The sequence below is a fragment of the Drosophila takahashii genome, chromosome 2L (genome assembly GCF_030179915.1).
Source record: "Drosophila takahashii strain IR98-3 E-12201 chromosome 2L, DtakHiC1v2, whole genome shotgun sequence".
Taxonomy (NCBI): Eukaryota; Metazoa; Arthropoda; class Insecta; order Diptera; family Drosophilidae; genus Drosophila; species Drosophila takahashii.
The window spans coordinates 33540660-33564892 of NC_091678.1; the positions used below are offsets into that span (position 1 = coordinate 33540660).

The 24233-nt window shown below is 32.4% G+C and overlaps 1 protein-coding gene and 1 long non-coding RNA gene across 2 annotated transcripts in view; one reads left to right on the plus strand and one right to left on the minus strand.

The window, feature by feature from the left end:
* Positions 1-10675, minus strand: part of Cht10 (Chitinase 10) — an 80379-nt gene extending 69704 nt beyond the window's left edge. Inside the window, exon 1 of the mRNA XM_044393728.2 lies at positions 10511-10675. The gene's annotated coding sequence lies outside the window, so the exon portion shown is untranslated. The remainder of the gene's footprint in view (positions 1-10510) is intronic.
* Positions 10676-11907: 1232 nt separating this feature from the next.
* Positions 11908-13055, plus strand: LOC138914030 (uncharacterized). The gene is made up of 3 exons (XR_011420326.1): positions 11908-12159; positions 12374-12449; positions 12891-13055. It is a non-coding gene; the product is annotated as an uncharacterized lncRNA (long non-coding RNA).
* Positions 13056-24233: the final 11178 nt, after the last annotated feature.

Below are 24233 nucleotides of genomic sequence, written 5' to 3' on the forward strand. Positions count from 1 at the left end.
AAACAAAGCAAATTGAAATAAAAATTTCCCTAAATATTAGAAAAATAGAAAAATTAACCATAAAAAATTTTTTTTGGTCACCTGTTTTAAATTTATGTCAAATTAGTCGTGAAAATAGAAAGTGAACTTTTTTTTAGGGCGATTTTCTAAGATTTAGAAAATTATTTTTATGAGTGTACCTTTGGTTCACAGCTTATATCAACCAGTCTACACCAAAACCTTTAACAGCCATAAAAAATGTTATCAAAATAATTTAATCGCAGAATACATCAATGATGATACACATTAGTGTTTAATAATTTTGTGATTTCTTAAATATTATACAAATATTTTTAATGAATTAATTACAAATAGAGCCCAAAAAAAAAGGCCACAGCTTATTTCAACCAGTTGATAAAAAAAATCAAATAAATTAACTTAGTGGCCAATAACTTTTTCTTAAATTAGGCATGACTACCCTTTTGTTTACCAACAATTTAAAGTTAACTTTACATGGATACAATGCCTTTTTTTGTTGCCAAGTAAAAACTACTCTCGACCATTGGAAAGGACTTTTGGCGTAGTTTCGTCTAAAAATATTGCGTTTTCGAACATTACCAATTTTTCTTTACTTCACGGCAAAAACATTAAAATTAAGAAACATTTTCTTGAAAATAGAAAAACAAAACTATTTTTGATTATAGACTCATTTTTTTTAAAATATATCCATATATGGGTAAACTTTTGATAAGTACAAAGATCGTAATTAATCGTAATACAAAATTATTTGTTTTTGGATTTTTTTATTTTTTGTTAAAAAAAAAAGGTTTTTTAATATTGTTAATGGGCATGTGCTATATTTAGGTAGTGGACTATTTTTCTCGCTATTGATTTCTTAATATTTATGGCCTTAAATTGAACATTTATGGTCATTTTTATTAAAATTAAAATTACAATCTGAAACAAAAAATTTGTTCAAAGCCTACCTTCTTAACAATAAGAAAAGACTTTCAAAACCGCGATAAATATTTCAAATAATTAAAATTCACACTTTTTGGACAACAAAAAATTTAAGAAAATTATTTTCTAACTGCCCCAGTACACACTTAAAAACGTGTAAAGTTGCACGTTGTTCTTCTAAGCCGTTCTCGAGATATACTAATTTGAAGTTTGAGAACATATTTTTAGGTTCTTAACTTCAAAAATTCATAGCTCCCCTAAATGTACACCAAAAAATTTCAAAAAAATCACAGATGATAGCCAAACCAAACTCTACGAGGTACCCGAGTTTGAAGAAAATCTAAAATTTCATATGCGCAGTTGAGAAATTCTTACCCTTCTTAAAGTTATAGAGAATGGGCACAAAGGAAATTATTTGAAAAAGTTGGATCCAAGAGACGCTTTGGAAAAGTGCAAAGTGTTGACTCTTAGATCGAATATCTTCCACAAATTTTACCTAAAAGAGTTGGTGCTTTAAGTGCGCTATTTTTAGTTATAGAGTATGGGCACAAAAGAAATTATTTGAAAACGTTGTATCCAACGGAGACGCTCAGGAAAAGTGCAGATCGAATTTCTTCCATAGTTTTCACCCAAAAGATTTACCCGATTTTGCGATAGGACCATTTTTCGTATTAACCATGTTGGCCATAGCCTTCCATGGGTGCATTATTTTTTATTAAAGTTTTTTTTGGGGTTAATTAAGAGCACGTTCCGAACAAAATCGAGGCCAGCTGTGCTGAAAAATAATAGTAGCGGACAACGTCGCTGCGGGCAATGTTAAGACCATATAAAAAACGGTCAGTAGCAAAATTCACCCAGAACGGACTGTCATAAAAATCTAAAAAAAAAAATCTGAAATAAACTTGCGCTGCGTAGGAGGCCCAAGAATATGCGTGGAAAATCTTAACCTTCTAGCTTTTGTAGTTTCCGAGATCTCAGCGTTCATACGGACAGACAGACAGACGGACAGACGGACATGGCTATATCGACTCGGCTAGTGACCCTGATCTAGAATATATATACTTTATGGGGTCGGAAACGCTTCCTTTTAGCTGTTACATACTTTTGCACGAATACAATATACCCTTTTGCTCTATGAGTAACGGGTATAATTAGATAAATTCGTAAATTTAAAATTTAAATAATTAAAACAATAAAAAATCCTAAAGTGAGCAAACATTTTTAAAAATTTTTTTTGCTATTTCATTGTTATAAATGTAATCAAAATGGTTTAAAAATGAGCTGTTTATAATCTTATGGCATACCCGCAAATACCTGCATTTCAATATTTTGGAATTAGCCTCCGTTAACAAGTCCCCAATATTTCCAAATTATGCTGTGTCCATAGTGATGTCACGGTCGCCACATACAGTTGCGGCAACAATAATAGCACCATTGTGTAGGCAATTCTTATTTGTGCTATAAAATGGCTATTTTTTCGCAATATTTGCATTCTGTTTTTAAGAGTATTTAGGGTTATATATCTAGTAACTAAAATAAGGATAGTTAGGGGAACAATACGGACGATTTTTATAACTTGGGTTCATTTATCAAAAAAAGCAACAAGATAAAGCGGCAACAAAAAAAGCACTATTAAAGATTTTCGAGTTAAAACTTTAATTTCTTGAGCTTTTTGGTGTTTTATTTTTTTTTGTTTTATTAAGAATAAATACTTTAATAAGATTCGATTAAAAAAATTAATAATATAGTTTTACAATTGTGCCATGAAACTCACTATATTGAGAAAAAGAAGGACTCTTAAAAAGTTCATTTCTGAAAGCAATGCAAAAGCTAAGTTACGTTGAATCGCCGAATTCTTTAAAGTAATAATTAGTAGTCACATAAAAAAAGATCCCAAAAGGATAACACGAAGTATGAAAACAGCAATAGCCCCATAACTGCTAAAAACTCAGGCGCATGAATGAAAATGGGTCCCATTCGGCTTGCCGAAGTTTATATACCATTGCAGGTATGCCTACTTAGGGCCGTTTTCTCGTCCGTACTTTAGTTTGCCTGCCGGGAAAACGGAGCGATAACACAGGCCGACAAAATGTGACATGGGTCGAGGCTTTTCTAAGCATAAGTTGCCACTACGCCTATAGTCCATCAGCTCTGGTATTTGCGGTATCTTTAATTTAAGAAAATCACAAATTTTCTTCGGCTTTTGGGATATATCTTCAAGAGTTGTCAACCAATTTTGGTAATCTTTTCGGAATTAAATAGTTACATGTCTCTTTTATACGGTCGTTTTGGAAAATTCAATCTAAGTCAACCACAAGAGAAGGTGGGCGCATTCAAAATTTTAAAGTGACAGCAAAGTTTAAAAATCTTCATTTGTGAACAGCGTTTAAGAATTAAATAAAAATATTTTCTTCTTCAATGCATTTTTGATCCAAAGACACCTTATGTCCTTACTGTTTAGGACACTTATCAGGTTTTTGTGAATTGTCTTGGAATTTTTAAAATTGATTTTCTTACTTCCTCCACAGTGACGATTCACAGAGAGTGCCCAAACCTGGGCAAACTTTCTTTCTGCCGACATTGTTTTTTTGTTAGTTTGAAATTTTGTTTATATCATCAGTTGTTAATATAACTGTTTTATGGTATTTTTCGATAGTTTTTCGACTTATTTTTGACAATTAGTTAACTCTTCTGTTGTGGGGCTGCCACCTAGTCTCAAATTAGTGCGCCTTTTATTTGGACTTTTAAATGACGGACGAGAAAATGATGGTTACAATGGTTTTTCTATTATTTTTTTTATTATTCCTATGGGAGCCATAAGATATAGTGGTCCAATCCGGTTCGTTCCGACATATGTACTACCTGCAATAGAAAGAAGACTTTTGGGAAAGTTTCATCGCGATAGCTTTAAAACTGAGAGACTAGTTCGCATAGAAACGGACAGACGGACATGGCTAGATGGACTCGGCTATTGATGCTGATCAAGAATATAAATACTTTATGTGGTCGAAAAAGTCTCTTTCACTGCGTTGCAAACATCTGACTGAAATTATAATACCCTCTGCAAGAGTATAAAGAGCCCTTGAGCTTTTTTGAAAAACAGAATATTTTCCCCAAGGAAAGGAGGATGTCAAATCCGTCTCGTTTTTGTTTTTGTTGCTGCAGCCAAAGCTTCATAACAACATTTATATATAAAATTAAATAATCAAACAAACAACATTTTAAAATCTCAATTTTTTAAGTTTTTTAAGATTTATTCAAAGATAGTGCTATTTTTGTTGCCGAATAATTTTGCAACTTTTTAGATAAATGTACCTAAGGTTTAAAAACAGTGGGCATTGTGGTCGCAACCACCCTTATTTTAGTTACTAGATATGTAATCCTACTAACTCATAAAAACAGAATGCAAATATTTAAAAAAATATTTTTATTTTTAAAATCTAAGAACCCAATCAGCTAAGACGAAATGTTTCGAAACTATTTACTAGTTTTCAAGTGTTGAGTTATTGATAAACTGAGGAATTGTAAGAAACAACAAAAACATTAATTCCCTCCGCTGCGTACACACACACGACAAATATATTTTTTTTACAAACACAACCATTAGATATATGAGTGTGTACGTGTGTATGTGCATTGCAGCTGACTAAGGAAGTAAGATTCGCTTAAATTCAAATTCATTATAATACTGATATTCTTCTGCTAAAAGAATATTTCATTTACATTTCCACAACAGATTTAAGAGACTTTTTGTGTTTTAAAATTCAAATCGGATTGATAATTAAAAAAAAAACTTAATATTCAATACGTTCCCCATATTGTTGAAACAAATGGAAATGTTTAAACAATTTGATTCACATCATCCCCTCCCACCTGTCTTCCTGTCTTTATTAATATAATTCTAGGCAGGGAACGAAAATAACTGTTATTGTAAATTTTTCATACAAAAAAATCACGCACTTAGAAGGGTCCTAAAAATTTTTTAAATACACCACAATTTTTATTAGCCATTGTAGTTTACAAATCCGTAATGATTTTTATTTTTTGATTTTTATAATAAAACTCAAAAAATAACTGTTATTTTTTGATTTTTATGAATAACAGTTATTCCCTTGACATTTTTGAAAAAATGAAATAATTAAAAAAAACATAATACCCGTGCTTTTTATAACTTACTAAAAATTTGTTAAAAAGGCAACCGCGCATATTTTATACCTATATTTTTTTTAAAATTTTGTTTACCCACAAAATCGCTATAAATCAAGTTTGAGTTTTATTTTGATCACGACGAATAACTGTTATTTGTCAACTTTTATTATAAAACTCAAAAAATAACAGTTATTCTTTGAGTTTTACTTTACAAATCAGAAAATAACTGTTAAAGTGTGATTTTTTAAATAAAACTTATAACAGTTACGTTCCCTGCTCTTAAATTTGAACTGCCTGAAATGTAACGTAATGACCTTTCACAGGGGTACTCCTACGTTTATAAATTATTTTGTTCAGAACTTGCCACTTGACCGTATATATTTAGTAAATGATTTAGGCGTTCTTCTGGACCCGAAACTAAAATTTGACTGCTACATAATGCTGACTGTCAACAAAGCTATGAGTGTTTTTGGGTTTATAAAGCATTGGTCAAAAGAATTTGACGACCCTTGTATAACCAAATTACTATTTACCTCCCTTGTCCGTCCTATATTGCAATATTGTTCTTCGGTTTGGAGCCCACAATACCAAGTGCACATTGACCGTACAGAGTCAATACAAAAAAAAATTTTCTTTTTGCTCTTCGTAGTTTGAACTGGGGTCAAAACGTAAGGCTACCTTCCTACCAGAGTAGATTATTATTGCTTAATTTACAAAGACTTGCAAATCGTAGAATAATGCTTGGTACTATTTTTATGAATAATCTTATAAGAGGTGATATTAATTCTGTAGAACTTGTAAGCTGCCTAACTTTTAATGTTCCCTTTAGACTAACACGTAATTATTATCCTCTTAATTTGCCACGATGTACATCAAATTTTAGTCTGCACGAGCCCTTTCGCGCTCTATGTAATAATTATAATAACCTTTATCATTTAATTTGCATTTCAACTTCTATCCCGGTATTAAAAACTAAAATTTTATTTTATTTTATTTTATTTTTTTAAAATAAAACTTATAACAGTTACGTTCCCTGATTCTAGCCAAGGTGAAAAATTAATTAAAACAAAATAATAATTCTTAAATGCGGTTACACTCATAGAAATTTTTACCCTAAATCGCCCTAAAAAACTGACTTTTCGCCCGTGGATTTAGAAAATCGCCCATAAATCGTATCCGCTGGCGATTCGCCCGTGTATTTAGAAAAATTTTCTAAAAAATCCCGATGGAAATTTGGTTTAATTTAGGGTGATTTTTCTTGAAATAAGAAATATTTTCCTTTTTTTAGGGTGATTTGCCCTAATTTTAAGGTGTATTTTTCTAAAATTAAGGGCGAATTTTCTGTTTTTAAAGGCAAACGCATGAGCATGCTTAACTGAATTTGGGAAGCATGTATTTTTTAATCGTGTATATTCTGGGAACTGGGACTGCTTTAATTACACAAAACCGGCGGAGGACACTGTTTCATATTGTTGTATTGGTGTGTAGCTTATATGGGAGCTGCGCTAAGAGGGGGGCCCGATCTATACAGAACAGCCGTTAGAACTGAAAAATCATGTTTGTAAACGAATTAGGGAAATAAATATGAGGAGAAAAAACTACTTACTTTTTTTGGTCATTGCGACAATCGAACCCACGACCTCTCGGTTTAGAGTCTAACGTCCTAACGCTGCACCACAGACCCATCGCGCAAGACGACGAACAAACTCTGCACATATCTTATTTTCTTGAGGTCTACGTTATAATATGACTAAAGGCAACTAAACCGTATAAAGTATGCTTTTAACTCAGAACTCCCATACGTTTTTAAGGTTTAAAGACTACTTTAATTTAAAATTCGGACGAAAAAATGTCCTCAGTATTATAATGTTTACAAAAAAAAAAAAAACATAAAAATCAAGTTGAATCACACAGGGTTCGAACCCACAACCTTAGTCCTCATATAGCAAAGTTGAAAGCGCAAGTGATTAGACCGCTGGGCTACCGAATTTCACACTTTTGGAGTGATTTTTAAGGCAAATCGCCCTTGTATTTAGAAAAATTTTAGAAAAAAAATTAGGGCAATTCGCCGTTGGATTTAGAAAAGGTCAAAACGAAGCAAATCGAAAAAAACCGCCCTAAATATTAGAAAAATAGAAAAATTAACCCTAAAAATATTTTTTTATGGTCACCTGCCTTAAATTTATGGCAAATTTGTCGTGAAAATAGAAAATTTTTCTCAGTTCAAAGGCGAAAAATTTTTTAGGGCGATTTTCTAAAATGTAGAAAAATATTTTTATGAGTGCACTCATAGAAATTTTTACCCTAAATCGCCCTAAAAAACTGACTTTTCGCCCGTGGATTTAGAAAATCGCCCATAAATCGTATCCGCTGGCGATTCGCCCGTGTATTTAGAAAAATTTTCTAAAAAATCCCGATGGAAATTTGGTTTAATTTAGGGTGATTTTTCTTGAAATAAGAAATATTTTCCTTTTTTTAGGGTGATTTGCCCTAATTTTAAGGTGTATTTTTCTAAAATTAAGGGCGAATTTTCTGTTTTTAAAGGCAAATGCCCTAAAAAATTAGACAAATTAAAAAAATTCGAGTTTGAGCATGCTTAACTGAATTTGGGAAGCATGTATTTTTTAATCGTGTATATTCTGGGAACTGGGACTGCTTTAATTACACAAAACCGGCGGAGGACACTGTTTCATATTGTTGTATTGGTGTGTAGCTTATATGGGAGCTGCGCTAAGAGGGGGGCCCGATCTATACAGAACAGCCGTTAGAACTGAAAAATCATGTTTGTAAACGAATTAGGGAAATAAATATGAGGAGAAAAAACTACTTACTTTTTTTGGTCATTGCGACAATCGAACCCACGACCTCTCGGTTTAGAGTCTAACGTCCTAACGCTGCACCACAGACCCATCGCGCAAGACGACGAACAAACTCTGCACATATCTTATTTTCTTGAGGTCTACGTTATAATATGACTAAAGGCAACTAAACCGTATAAAGTATGCTTTTAACTCAGAACTCCCATACGTTTTTAAGGTTTAAAGACTACTTTAATTTAAAATTCGGACGAAAAAATGTCCTCAGTATTATAATGTTTACAAAAAAAAAAAAACATAAAAATCAAGTTGAATCACACAGGGTTCGAACCCACAACCTTAGTCCTCATATAGCAAAGTTGAAAGCGCAAGTGATTAGACCGCTGGGCTACCGAATTTCACACTTTTGGAGTGATTTTTAAGGCAAATCGCCCTTGTATTTAGAAAAATTTTAGAAAAAAAATTAGGGCAATTCGCCGTTGGATTTAGAAAAGGTCAAAACGAAGCAAATCGAAAAAAACCGCCCTAAATATTAGAAAAATAGAAAAATTAACCCTAAAAATATTTTTTTATGGTCACCTGCCTTAAATTTATGGCAAATTTGTCGTGAAAATAGAAAATTTTTCTCAGTTCAAAGGCGAAAAATTTTTTAGGGCGATTTTCTAAAATGTAGAAAAATATTTTTATGAGTGTATGCATCACTTGAGACTCGTTTGAGTTATTTCAATATTTGGTATGCAACTTTGTGGGATATGTTCATGTCTTTCAGAAAAATATAAAAAAAATTTTTTTTTTATCTCTTACGGCTAACGCACTCAATAGTAAGATAGACACGCCCTATAACAATCGCATAATGCAAATTACATTAAAAATGCGTACGTTTCGAATACAACAATTAGGTAATTCTTCACGAAGTGGTAAAATAAAATTTTTGTATTTGCAAGACCTACTAGTAAAGACAACGATTTTAGTTTAGCAACTTTGCATCATGCAACAACAGCGCAAGAAAGGGAAAGCACTATTGCTGCTCTCCCGTGTTCGTATTGCTGTTCTCTTCTTACACGTTGCCCTGTTGTTGCTTGATGCAAAGTTGCTAAACTAAAATCGTTGTCTTTACTAGTAGGTCTTGCAAATACAAAAATTTTATTTTACCACTTCGTGAAGAATTGATGAAGCAATATGAGGATAATTTTTTTATTCGGAAACCGCGTGTATTCCGGCGTACAGAATTTTTTTAAATTTAAATTCTCTTGAAAAATACTTAATTTTAAAATTAAAAATGTTTTGAATTATTTTTCTGAAAGACATGAACATATCCCACAAAGTTGCATACCAAATATTGAAATAACTCAAACGAGTCTCAAGTGATGCATAACTGAAAAATCGGAGCTTAATTAGAAAATTATTTTTTTTAAATAAACGGTAAGAGTTAAAAAAAAAATAAATAAAAACCGATCCTTATATTTCAATCCTCTATCGAAAAAAAAAGTTTCGATTGATTCTGAGATTTGACCCAAATTGGCCTGTCACGTTTCACGTGGAATGAGCCTGCTATGTCTAACCAAACTTTTCCTCCTATTAATGCCCCCTTCTCCCTTAAAGTTTTTTTTGTAAATTTTCTCAAGTGGCTTACTTAGGACAAAACACTGTTGTTTTTGCAAAAATTAAGAAAAAAAAAGATTATCTACATACATATTTGCTTAATTTTCAAACTTAATTGTCGTAGGTTATGCTGCGGGCGACGGCCCCTGCTGGTATATAAAGGTTACAGCCCGACAATTTTTTTTTAATTAAGAATTAACATAGACGACAAGGCTTTAACAGTCGAAAAATACAATACATTTATGGGTCTGAGCATGTAATTATTAAGAAAGAATTTAGAATTCGGAATAATTTTGCCAAAAATGTTTTTTGCCTTTATTTTAAGCGAATATTTAGATCGGTAATGAATTTGGCTGAAAACAGCAGCATAAACCTGTTTTTGTTTTGTATAAACTTATTGAAATATTTTTGAGACTCCAGACAACGTACGTCACCGACAGGTAACATTGCCAATGTCAAAGAAATGTAGCCCGCGGGAGAACTGAACTCTAGAAAAAGAGGTTCGACAAGTTTTGAGATAATCAACTTGGGTGAAGCACTGGCAGAGAGTAAAGTTGGGCTTTGGCCGTTTGTGTAAGTTCATTGAACGCAAAGAATTCTGCATGGTTTTTGATCCTCGTTGTGCTTTCACGATGTCGCGACTGAGATTGCCCAACATTTTCCGTTTTTTTTTTTAGATTTATTGTAAAACGATACGAAAGACTTTCTGTTTGAAGCCTAGAAGTCACTTTAATCATAAAGCGTACAAAATCAAAATCTCCATACAACATTTTGTTTATGAAATTTTTCACCTATAGTTTGACGGTGATTATCACGTGTAATTTTTGTACAAAAATTTTCGTTTCGTTTTCTTTTAGATTGTGGTGATTTTTAGGTTTTAGATTCAAATTGTTCCACCGCATATATGCCGAGGTCTTCGGCTATTTCTCATGCGCTTCACGTACGCCTACCAAACATCGAATAATCAGCGCTATCGCTAGAGTAATGTGTATTCTTACACTCACTTGACGGATTTCAACTAGCGACACAATGATTGTGGCCAGGCCCTAGCTTCCTTGGCTCACACTCACTAAGTAACTGTGCTTAGTGGTAAATTAAATAACTTGCTATCTTGCTTCGCATCGAACTTCACGCGTGCGCGATCAAAATAAAACTGTTGGGGGCTTAAGTGAGGACGCACCTATTTATACATGTATACATATATATATATATAAGAACTTTGAATGTCACCAGAAAAGCAGAATATTGCTAAATCCTTTGTGTACCTGTTTATAGAGATCTCCGCAACCAATTCGGACATTTTTTGAGACCTTCCGGCCGATTTTTTGGAGACTTCACTTAAATATTTAAATATATAACATTGAAAACTACAAATAAATTCTTAAACTGAGTAGGATTTTCTCAACTTTCTTGTGTCTTGAAGTGTTTGCATCGGTAATATGTTAGCTTATTTAAATTATTTGGTGTCCAATTTACGGCGAATCTTTAGGATAATAACCTAACTTAAGTTAGGTTAACTCTGTCAAAACTGAAATTATAAAAAACAAGAGAGAACGCTATAGTCGGGTTGGTCTCCCGAGGGAGATAGATATATAAATTTTGATTGCGTATAACTTTTTAATGAATGGTCCGATTTGAAAAATGTCTTCTACATTTCGATAGGTATAAATATACACAACAAAATTGCATTTATACTTCTCGGAAATCTTTAACAATGTGGGCGCAGGATCCATTTTAAAATCGTTAGTGGGCGATTGTGGGCGTTAGAGGGGGTGTGGCGCTCGGCTAAAATAAACTTGCGCTGCGTAGGAAGCCAAAGAATATGTGTGGAAAATCTCAACCTTCTAGCTTTTGTAGTTTCTGAGATCTCAGCGTTCATACAGACGGACAGACGGACATGGCTAGATAGACTCGGCTATCACTGCGTTGCAAACATCTGAGTGAAATTATAATACCCTCTACAAGGGTATAAAAAAAAACCATTTTGGCATGCTTTTTGTTTTAGGCGCCCCAGTGTGCGCAGTGAAGGGGACGTTTCCGACCACATAAAGTATATATATTCTTGATCAGCATCAATAGCCGAGTCCATCTAGCCATGTTCGTCTGTCTGTCTGTCCGTCTGTTCGACTGTTCGTCTGTTCGTCTGTTCGTCTGTTCGTCTGTCCGTCTGTCCGTTTCTACACTCATAAAAATTAATTTCTAAATTTTGGAAATCTCGCCATTGAATCGGCCTACCTTTGAAAATAGAAAAAAAATTTCTTGTTATTAGAAAATTGTCCTTTGAATACAGAAAACCTTTCTTGATGGAAAAAATTCAAGAAAAAATTTTTCTTAAAAATAGAAAAATGAAAATCTCATATGTTTGTTTTGCCGTCGCAGCCAAAACATTTTTTTACGTCTTTAAGGACAAAATCACCTTTGAATATATGAATGAAATGACCCTAGAATATAGGAAAGTAGCCATTGACTTCCTTCGGCTGCCGAATGTTAACGACAAGAAAAACGAAGTGGGACGAAGGGCCTACTCGGCCCGACTAATACCCGGCTACCGACTTCTCTGATCCCCCGAGCGTCAGTTGTGAAAAAAATTCGTGAGTGATGGACGTGATTTTCAAGCGGATAAGAGGTGAAGCCTTTTTCCGAATATTCAAAGGTATGTAAATATATAATTTTTTGTATAGCGCGCGTACAATTGTATGTATGTAATTAAAGGATAAATTCAAAATCTCTTTACCAAGCTTATATCAATTAAGTTGAATTGTTTTTTAGCTAAGAGCTACGTACATACATACATTTGTACATAAATTTGTGGGTGTACAGTTCTATAATAACTTTATCTTATTACTCGCATTTTATTTATTTTTCAGAGTGAAAATACCTGCAGTTGCAACAGCCAAATAATTTGTTTGTCGAAGCTGTAATTTTGTTTTAAAACCTTCTAAGGTAAGAAAAATATGTTGTATTTGTTTGACATACTTATGTATGCATGTAAATATCTATGCATGTACGCGGCTCACCCGATCTGAAACCCGATTTTCAACCCTTTCATATTCTGCTCCTCTCTCTCGCTCGCTTGACCTACGCGTCGCGACGTTTCTCTCTTCACCTTCTAAAAACTGACATGATCTGCCCTGCTTACATTCGGTCTCCCTTCGCGCAAAGGACTGTATGTAAATATATATGTATGTATGTACGTGTCTCTCCCGTGCCTCTCTCTCTCTGAAATTCGATTTTCAACCCTTCACTTTCTACCTGTCTTGCTCCTCTCTCTCGGTCGTCTGACCAACGTGTTTGTACTTTGGCTATTATTAACATTACATTATTTCAAAAAAGTTGTTTATCTAAAAACAAATCATTGATATCCCAATAACTCTTTTTTTCTAGATGAGGAAAGGCGAAGAAAATGGATCACCTTAGGTCATATGGAGTTCAACAGACCTTGGGTAATAACAATGTTTTCTTGAGTCAAAAATGTGTTATTTAAAAATGTTTAAATGTTAAGTGTTAAATGTTTTAAATGTAAATAAATATAATATGCAAGAGAAAAAACCAAGTTACATTTTATTTTTAGGGTTTCAGTGTTAATATAAAACTTCCTTTCAAGAAATATTATTTCTTAAATCAAGAAATAAAATTTCTTGAAAGGAAATTTAAACAAGAAAGAATTTTTCTTGTTTAAAAAAAGCCTTTCTAAAAAACCCTTTCTTGTTTTAAGAAATTTAATTTCTTGAAACAAGAAACAAACCACCTTTGAAACAAGAATCGCCTTGTTGTCGATGTTTTGTTTGAAGAAATATTTTTTCTTGTTTTTATGATGGCTTCCTAAAAAACCCTTTCATGTTTTAAGAAATTTAATTTCTTAAAACAAGAAATATTTTTTCTTGTTTTAATGGTGCCTTTCAAAAAAACCATTTCTTGAAACAAAGGTGAGGTCGCCTTTGGCAAAAATTCAAGAAAGAATTTTCTAGATTTTAAGGAAATTCTTCGATTTTTTTTTATGAGTGTATGCGAACTAGTCTCTCAGTTTTCAAGCTATCGCGATAAAACTTTCCCAAAAGTCTTCTTTTTATTTCAGGTAGTAAATATGTCCTAAAGAGCTGGATCGGACCATTATATCTTAAGGCTTCCATAGGAATAATCAAAAAAATAATAGAAAGAACATTGTAACTTTGTAGGAAGTAGTCGTTTTGATTTTTGACAATTTAAAAATAACATTTTAAATAGGCATACCTGAAAGGGTATATAAACTTCGGCTGGCCGAAGTTAAGTTTCTTTCTTGTTTTGTGTTGTGCTCAACCAATTTAGCTAAAATGTGTTTTAATTTACAATTTACTATGATATTACAAGATTTTGTTCTTTATGGCTCATTCAACGTGAAACGTGACGTGCCAGTTAAGGTCAAATCTCAGAAATGATCGAAACTTTTCTTTTCAATAGAGGATTGAAATTTAAGGATGGGTTTTTGATGTTTTTTTTATCTCTTACCGTTTATTTTTCAAACATTTTTTTGTAAACTAGCTCAGATTTTTCTGTTATGCATCACTTGAGACTCGTTTGAGTTATTATACCCGTTACTCGTAGAGTAAAAGGGTATATTGTATTCGTGCAAAAGTATGTAGGGAGAAGGAAGCGTTTCCGACCCCATAAAGTATATATATTCTTGATCAGGGTCACTAGCCGAGTCGATATATCCATGTCCGTCTGTCTGTATGAACGCTGAGATCTCGGAAACTACAAAAGCTAGAAGGTTGAGATTTCCCACACATATTCTTGGGCTTCCTACGCAGCACGAATACAATATACCCTTTTACTCTACGAGTAACGGGTATAATAAATTGATTTTATTTGTAAGACCTACTAGTAAAGACAACGATTTTAGTTTAGCAACTTTTCATCAAGCAACAACAGTGCAACGTGTAAGAAAGGTAAAGCAATATTCGCACTCGCACATTCGGTATTCCGGCGTACAGAATTTTTAAAATTTAAAATTCATTTAAAAATACTTTATTTAAAAATTAATTTAATTAATTTTTTAAATTATTTTTTTGAATGATATTAAGATGTCCCACAAAGTTGCATACCAGATATTAAAACACCTGAAACGAGTCTCAAGTGCTGCATAAATTAAAAACAGACATTAATTCTAAAAAAATGTTGAGTGCGTTAGCGAACTCGAGGTCATTTTTAGAAGTTGAGTTTAGAATTCAACAGTCTAGCATTTCAACACACTGCGCTCGGTGGGGAGTGAACCTCGGACTTTCTGGGATTTGCAAATTTCGGTAGGTCGTCAACGCTACCTCATCAGCCAGAGAAGAGGATGAGAGCTGAGCGTCGAAACTTCTAAAGTGTGTGAAAGCTATGTATATTGGTTGTAAATTAGGAAAAAATCTGTTTCCTGATTTCAGACGTGAATAACAACAACTAATTACCTAATTGTTGTATTCGAAACGTACGCATTTTTAATGTAATTTGCATTATGCGATTGTTATAGGGCGTGTCTATCTTACTATTGAGTGCGTTAGCCGTAAGAGATAAAAAAAAAATTTTTTTTATATTTTTCTGAAAGATATTAATATATCCCACAGAGTTGCATACCAAATATTAAAATAACTCAAACGAGTCTCAAGTACACAGTGGTCGGGCTTGTATGGAGCCGCGGCCATAAATACTTCTAGATGTGCTATCGCTATGAAATTTTTACCAAAAATCTAAATAAATATTATAAATATATGTTACAAAAATTGTCCAGATCGTACCACTATATCCTATAGCTTCCATAGGAACGATTTTCTGAGTGGTTGCGTTTACATGAGAAGGCAATTAAAAATTCAATTTATGTAATACTAGCAGGGTCTGTAGCCCGCAGCTTCGCCTGCGGAGATTAAAATTGAAAATTAAGCATTGCTTTATCTTTGGTACTTATTTTAAATTTAAAAAATTCCTAATTTTTATTCTATAAACCGAGAAAAGATTTTATCAGAACTTTTTCCCTTGATATCCGTAAAAACAAAAATATTTTGTCCTTTGAAAACTACTTAAAAAAACATGTGTCTTTTTTAAATCTTTTTAAAATTATTATGGATTGTTTGCATAAGTTAACAGACATTATTTGAAAAAAAATTTCTTTAGGAAAAAAATAGATAGGATACGAATTTGATTAAATTTACATGTTAAAAATATTAAACTCTTTTTCAATTTCGGAGAGTTTTGACTATTGCTGTCCCGCTCTTACCCAGATAAACTTATGCATTTTTTTGTATGAATTAAGAGTGCAAAAATATGAATTTCAAAGCAGTACTTTATCGAAAACAAAGCAAAAAACTGCCAAAATATGGATTATCACGCCGCGTTAAGTAGGGGAGTGTAGGGTAATTTGACGAGTAGGGTAATGTGACGAACTCGTCGAATCTCATATATGACGTCACGACAAAAATTCCAAATAAATGTAGTCGTCTCCCCTTATCGTGTCGACAATGTATTTACAGTAATATTAATAAGAAGTCCCGTAATTTGTTCGTGAGGTAATTTTCGCTAAAAATGTGGTGCGCAAACTAGAAAACCTATTCAATTTACTTGTGTTTCAGCAGTGCCAGAGCAAAGATGAGTGGAAAATAAAATCAGGCAAATATATGCACGTATACATGAGATCTTTATCAACAGTTTTTGGTACCTCGCGTTTTTTTCTTTTGCGCCGTTTGAGAGTGACACCGTTTTTGCTCCAAGTCTACCATGTAGGGTATCGTGACGAACTTTTTGTAGGGTATTGTGACGAACTTTTTTTATTCAAGAATTTTAATTGTTATCGTTGATTATTTGTAAAAAAAATATAATAGTACCAGATAACATTTACTGCTGCAGTTTTATTGTTGTTTTTAATAGTGACGTCAGTTTAATTTAATTGAACAAAAAAAAAATTTTTTAATTTAAAAAAAATGCACTTTGACCATTTTTCTTTGTAAGTTTTGGTATTATCTTATTACTTCTTTCTTTTCCGTATCGAAAATAACTTTTCCGTAAATTATATATAAAAAAATTTTTTCGTTCGTCACCTTACCCTACACTCCACTATGTAATTCAATTCCAAATCGATTAGCGTTTAACTCTGGAAAAAAAACTTGTATTGCTAAAAGTTTTACATAGCTCTCCAACAACCAACATAATAATTTTGATTAAGATTTTAAAAATTTGAGGGAATATTTTTAATTTAAGTTCGCTTTGAAATGTTACAACCGCACTGTGGGGCGCCTAGAACAAAAAGCCTGCCAAAATGTTTTTTTTTTTTAAGATTTTCCAAAATGTTGCAATGCAACTTTAAAAACAATTAAATTCTCTATACAAATCAAAAGGAAAGAGTGATCTGTGACGAATAGTTCTCCCACTACAGATTTATAAAGTGGATTTTTCAAAATATATAATTTTAGCCAATAAGAAAAAAAGGTATTTTTACACATCTTTGAAATTTTTCTGAAAGCGCCCAAGGGCTTAAGTTATATAAGTAACGATTGAAATTTTAAGAGCAACCAATTCTTAGAATATTACAAAAAAAAAAAAATTTAGATACATAATTACTATTTTTTTTTTATTTTTTAAAGGTGGTCCAAAAAAAAAGGGATTTTTTGGATATCCTTGGACGTAAAGTAGTGTTACACCCTAGATCCCCGTTTAGTTCTTTTTTTAAAAAAAAGTTTAGATATTTATCTACATATTCTGAAAAAATTAGCCTGCCCTTTTGTGCCTCTTCTGAGAAAACCGCAGTTTAAGTTAGCAAGAAATGTTCATAATTTGAAATATCGTCAGCCCTGGTTCATACGCGCGCCCTAACATCATGAAGATATTTTACTTATGTGAAGGTATTGATGAAGATAATGATAAATTAATAAACAAATTTGGGTTTAAAATTTTAAATTATGTTATTTTACTAAAAATACATATATGAAGTAAATACCGGTTTCTACCAGTTTTTTTTTTTTGAAAATATGCTATATTTCCTTGATTGATTCTATGACATCTATAAGATATCATTGACCAATTAAAAAAAAAAGTAAGCATATAGCTAAAATGATAAATAATGACTTAATCCCAATTTATATGAACCAATATTGAAATAAAAATGAGACATTCCCCTTTGTAATAAGCGTTTATATGGCAGCTATAAGATATAGTTGACCGATTTGAATAATTTTTTTTTTCAAAAATCAAGTTAAATTAAAAAAAAATATTGGGAAACTTAGAACCCTATAAGTAATTTATTTATATTTTTTTTCTTAAAAAAACATTTTTTTTTCCTCAAAATTTTCTACAGCAAAAAAATTTTACTACAAAAATTCACCTTATGATGTTTTTTTACATATTTAATTGCCTTTAAGAATGCCCCATCAAAAGATATTTGCTATAGGGCTCCGCTGATTTAAGGCAAACTTTTGGGTTTTTCGCCCCACTGTGCGGTCCCTTAAAACAAATCCTGTTGATATTGGCCTTGCTACCTCGTTCTACATTTTCTATTTCTCATTTTTGTTTTTAAAGATGCAATTTTGAAACTATTTATTTAAACTATTACAAACCAAATACACTTGGCGAATTTGCTACCGGGGGGTTTTTGGAAGGTATCCACAGTAGACAACTATTATAAGGGAAACAAATAAGCGGAGCAATGTTTTGCTTTATGTATTTGACTAATTTAAGAAAAGACATCAAGAAAGGCAATTCCAAATTACTGCATTTTATCATTGATATTTTGTTTCAGTATTTTTGTTTTCACATTAATTTTTCACCTTAATTAGAATTATATTAATAATAGGGAAGGCAGGTGGGCGGGGAAGCCGTGCATCAAATTGTTTAAACATTTGAATTTGTTTAAACAATATGAGCACGTGTAATAAAGAGCAAGAGAATCAATTGGTTTGAATATTTAATGTTCTTTTAATATTATCAATGCGATTTGAATTTTAGTTCACAAAAATCGGTTACAAAATGTCTTATGTAAGTATGTTGGTGAAATGTAAATGAAATATTCTTTTAGCAAAAGGATATCAGTATTATCTTGAATTTGAATTTGAGCGAATCTCAACCCACCGGGAAAGTGAGAAGGTGGTTCTTTGTGTGCTGAAAATCCTGTTCCTTTTAGCAGAAAGTGTTGGAAATCCTGTTTCTTTCAGCAGGCGACGGTGTAGGGAAAATGTAAATTCGCTAGGAAAACCACATAGAAACCTCATTTCCCCCTTACTTTTTGTGTCACCCCCGTGTATTTTGAAACCAGAGACGGAAGAAATGTAAGGGGTGAATGAGGTTTTGTCCCTTCCGCTTGTATGGAGAAACCTCTTGAAAATATGTTATTTTCCAGAGGAATGTTCCCGCTGGGAATTCCTTAGTCAGCTGCAATGCACACACACAAACGTACACACGCATACCCACCGGGAAAATTCCTCTGGAAAATAACATATTTTCAAGAGGTTTCTCCATAGAAGCGGAAGGGACTAAACCTCATTCACCCCTTACATTTCTTCCATCTCTGGTTTCAAAATACACGGGGGTGACACAAAAAGTAAGGGGGAAATGAGGTTTCTATCTGGATCTCTGGCAGAAGAATGCAGGACAAAATCCACTGGTTTTTCGACTTCCCGCATTATAGATTTTCCACACGTACCCAGTTATGGTTTTCCTCCACTTGCAATATCTGTTTTTCTACACCCTCCCAGTTTTGGTTTTTCCAGACCCTCGCAGTTTTGGTTTTGCACTGCCTTGCAGTATCTGATTTTCCACAATAAAAATCATGTTTTTTGTAATATTTGTTTGTGTATTTATTAATAATATTTACAATCGAAGCATTGGAACTACAAATTTTTAATGCCTGAAGCATTCCCGGGTTTTGCTTGGCCGAATGCAGTTCTTAGATATCCATTTCTTGTCTGTCTTCTGAAAATATCAAACATAATTTAGATATGAATGTAAGACCAGGAATAATAATAAGAGTAATTACCATTATAAGGTCTCCGCACAAAATTAAAGGATCTCTCCAGAAATTATGCCTAGTTTGCCATGGCCGATCATTTACCCTCTGTTCAGTTGTTTTATGTCGGGTATCTATATCAAAAACTATGAGAAGAAAAAATTAAATATGACAAACGCAGGCGCAACACTTCTGGTCCCAAGAAGTCTCAGTCGGCCTGGCTGAAATAAATGTAATATTTTGATTAAGTTAAACAACTAAGTTAGTACTGAAGTACTATTTATACAACCATTTAATGAACACCTCACACCATTTACCACTGGTAAAGATTAAAAACATTTCAAGTGTCACTGAAATGCAGAATTTGTGTTGAAGATAGCATCCGGAGGCGTATATTTATTAATGGCGAAAATATCTGTGATACTAACCTTTGTAACGCTGAAATAAAGGTTATAAAAAGACAAAATTCATTTTATCACTCACCTTTTTATTGTTTTTTAGATTAAAATTAACTATTTTCACTTTTTTTTTACTTTTTCCAACAAATTTAAAAATGATGTGACCCTGCATTATATTCTTGATAATACCATACAAAATGCAGATAAATGTGGGGTAAATTTCGTTGTAAAGTTGGGTCACACTTTGGCGCCGAATAAATATTTAAACAATACTTTTCAGGGACCGTAATCATTAAAGGTTACGTATATTATAGGTATATTAGGCATTTTTCGTGTTATCAATACGAATTTTTATATTTTAACAACACTTAAAAATGGCTTGGGCCCCAATCTGACGATCAAATTATTTTATTTCACAGAAAATGTTTAAAAATGTAAAAAACAACAATAGTTTTCTTTGTAATTTAATGTAATTCCTTGATAAATGTGATCAAATATTTTAATCGTCTTACCGTGGCTTTTCTCTATAATTTGGTTGAATCCCACATTCATCCTTATTATTATTTGAAAAATGTTGAGTAAAATAAATTAATATTATCATTATAGACATTATGATAATAATGTTATATAGTTTAATTTTTTGATTAACAATTATTAATATTTTTTCTACGACTTTTAAAATTACTAAAAATTAAAACTAAATGTGAGAACAAGTCTTTTGGATTTGGTGTACATCATAGGATTTTTGAATATTATAAGTTGGTGATTTTTTTGTTCAAAAATATTATAATCGTGGTGCCACAGAAATCACACAGCGCATAAGTGGCCTGATATTGATGCTACTCGGAAACCCACCCTCATTTAGCGCTCAGAAATTATCTATCCCTACACCGCCGCCTGCAAAAAGGAACAGGATTTCAAGAACACAAAAACCAACTTCTCACATTCCCGCTGGGTACCCAGAAATCCTGTTCCTTTTTGCAGGCGGCGGTGTAGGGATAGATAATTTCTGAGCGCTAAATGAGGGTGGGTTTCCGAGTAGCATCAATATCAGGCCACTTATGCGCTGTGTGATTTCTGTGGCACCACGATTATAATATTTTTGAACAAAAAAATCACCAACTTATAATATTCAAAAATCCTATGATGTACACCAAATCCAAAAGACTTGTTCTCACATTTAGTTTTAATTTTTAGTAATTTTAAAAGTCGTAGAAAAAATATTAATAATTGTTAATCAAAAAATTAAACTATATAACATTATTATCATAATGTCTATAATGATAATATTAATTTATTTTACTCAACATTTTTCAAATAATAATAAGGATGAATGTGGGATTCAACCAAATTATAGAGAAAAGCCACGGTAAGACGATTAAAATATTTGATCACATTTATCAAGGAATTACATTAAATTACAAAGAAAACTATTGTTGTTTTTACATTTTTAAACATTTTCTGTGAAATAAAATAATTTGATCGTCAGATTGGGGCCCAAGCCATTTTTAAGTGTTGTTAAAATATAAAAATTCGTATTGATAACACGAAAAATGCCTAATATACCTATAATATACGTAACCTTTAATGATTACGGTCCCTGAAAAGTATTGTTTAAATATTTATTCGGCGCCAAAGTGTGACCCAACTTTACAACGAAATTTACCCCACATTTATCTGCATTTTGTATGGTATTATCAAGAATATAATGCAGGGTCACATCATTTTTAAATTTGTTGGAAAAAGTAAAAAAAAAGTGAAAATAGTTAATTTTAATCTAAAAAACAATAAAAAGGTGAGTGATAAAATGAATTTTGTCTTTTTATAACCTTTATTTCAGCGTTACAAAGGTTAGTATCACAGATATTTTCGCCATTAATAAATATACGCCTCCGGATGCTATCTTCAACACAAATTCTGCATTTCAGTGACACTTGAAATGTTTTTAATCTTTACCAGTGGTAAATGGTGTGAGGTGTTCATTAAATGGTTGTATAAATAGTACTTCAGTACTAACTTAGTTGTTTAACTTAATCAAAATATTACATTTATTTCAGCCAGGCCGACTGAGACTTCTTGGGACCAGAAGTGTTGCGCCTGCGTTTGTCATATTTAATTTTTTCTTCTCATAGTTTTTGATATAGATACCCGACATAAAACAACTGAACAGAGGGTAAATGATCGGCCATGGCAAACTAGGCATAATTTCTGGAGAGATCCTTTAATTTTGTGCGGAGACCTTATAATGGTAATTACTCTTATTATTATTCCTGGTCTTACATTCATATCTAAATTATGTTTGATATTTTCAGAAGACAGACAAGAAATGGATATCTAAGAACTGCATTCGGCCAAGCAAAACCCGGGAATGCTTCAGGCATTAAAAATTTGTAGTTCCAATGCTTCGATTGTAAATATTATTAATAAATACACAAACAAATATTACAAAAAACATGATTTTTATTGTGGAAAATCAGATACTGCAAGGCAGTGCAAAACCAAAACTGCGAGGGTCTGGAAAAACCAAAACTGGGAGGGTGTAGAAAAACAGATATTGCAAGTGGAGGAAAACCATAACTGGGTACGTGTGGAAAATCTATAATGCGGGAAGTCGAAAAACCAGTGGATTTTGTCCTGCATTCTTCTGCCAGAGATCCAGATAGAAACCTCATTTCCCCCTTACTTTTTGTGTCACCCCCGTGTATTTTGAAACCAGAGATGGAAGAAATGTAAGGGGTGAATGAGGTTTAGTCCCTTCCGCTTCTATGGAGAAACCTCTTGAAAATATGTTATTTTCCAGAGGAATTTTCCCGGTGGGTATACATATGTATCTAATGGCTGTGTGTGTAAAATACGCATTTTTTGGATATATTTATTTTGTGCGTGTGTGTGTACATAGCAGAGCAAATCATTGTTTGTTTTTGTTTTTTACAAATCCAAAGTTTGTCGATAACTCAACATTTGAAAACTAATAAAAAGTTTGCTGATCGGTCTTTTGCATTTAAAAAAACAGAAGAAATTTTAAGGAAAATTTCGACTGTAAAATTCAGCTTAATGGGATTTCTGTAAGGTCTACCGATATTTTAAAATGTAACGTTTACTTAAGGGGTTATATACCTTTTTTTTTTCAAAAAAACGAAATTTTTTTTTTTGCTGATTCCTAAAGTATATCCCCTAGAGAACATCTTCCCAAATTTTCATACAGATCCGAATAATAGTTCGATAGGAAAACAGCGTTTTGCCGCGCTCGACTTCAATAGTTGCAACGTCAACGTAAAACTTTGAATGCGATTATCTCAAAGTCGTGTTTTTCCAAAAGTGCCTTCGCTGTGACCACGATTGCGCAAGAACTATTTGATCGATCTTCTTCAATTTTTTTTTAAATTATTCGTAATGATTGTGCCGAGTTCGTGAACGATTCAGTTTTTATGCGTCAATTTTGATTTCGCAAAAAAAAATTTATTAATTAAATTTTTAGTACTCGAAAAATCAATTTTTTGGAAAAATTGTTACTGTATGCAAAAAAAAGCAAATATTCTTGAAAATAATCGTTCACGAACTCGGCACAATCATTACGAATAATTTAAAAAAAAAATTAAGAAGATCGATCAAATAGTTCTTGTGCAATCGTGGTCACCGCAAGCCGCTATAAAAAAAAAAGGGTTCCGAGAGAATTGCCATAACTTTGTAAATTATTCATATATTTTCAAGATCAAACGCTTGTTGTTTCGATAAAAACATGTACTATCAATAATAATAACTTCAGTTTCATAAAATAATTGCTAGACACCTGAAAAAAATCCAAAGTTCCCTCAATTTTTTTCGCTCAAAGGGGTTATACCTTAAGAAAAAGGCGCAAAAGAAAAGATTTGCGATATAATCGATTTTTTTTGCTGTGGTATTTTCATTTTTCCCTTGCGCGGTCAAACATACATACAAACATATTGATACGCGTGACGTCACATCAGGTTAGCCAAATTTGAAAATATTGGGGACTTGGTTAAGGATGCTGAATCTCCAAGAAATTTAAATGCAGTTATTTGCGGGTATGCCATAAGATTATGAACATCACATTTTTAAACCATTTTAACAAAATTTATAACAGAGAAATGGCAAAAGAAAGAATTAAAAATAAAACAAATCGAATTTTGGGGCACTTTGGGGTCGTCTTTTCTTCTAAAAAGTACCCCTTACGCGGCTCCTAATTATTTTAGTAATTACTGTGATTTTTCTAGATTTTTAGGTCAATCCGTTCTGGGTGGATTTTGCTACTGACCGTTTTTTAATCAAGACAAATATTGATATAGACAGATTAACTAGCTGGTTTGTTTACCGTACATTATTTACAAACTTAGAACTGCAATATAAAAATGTGGGAGAAAT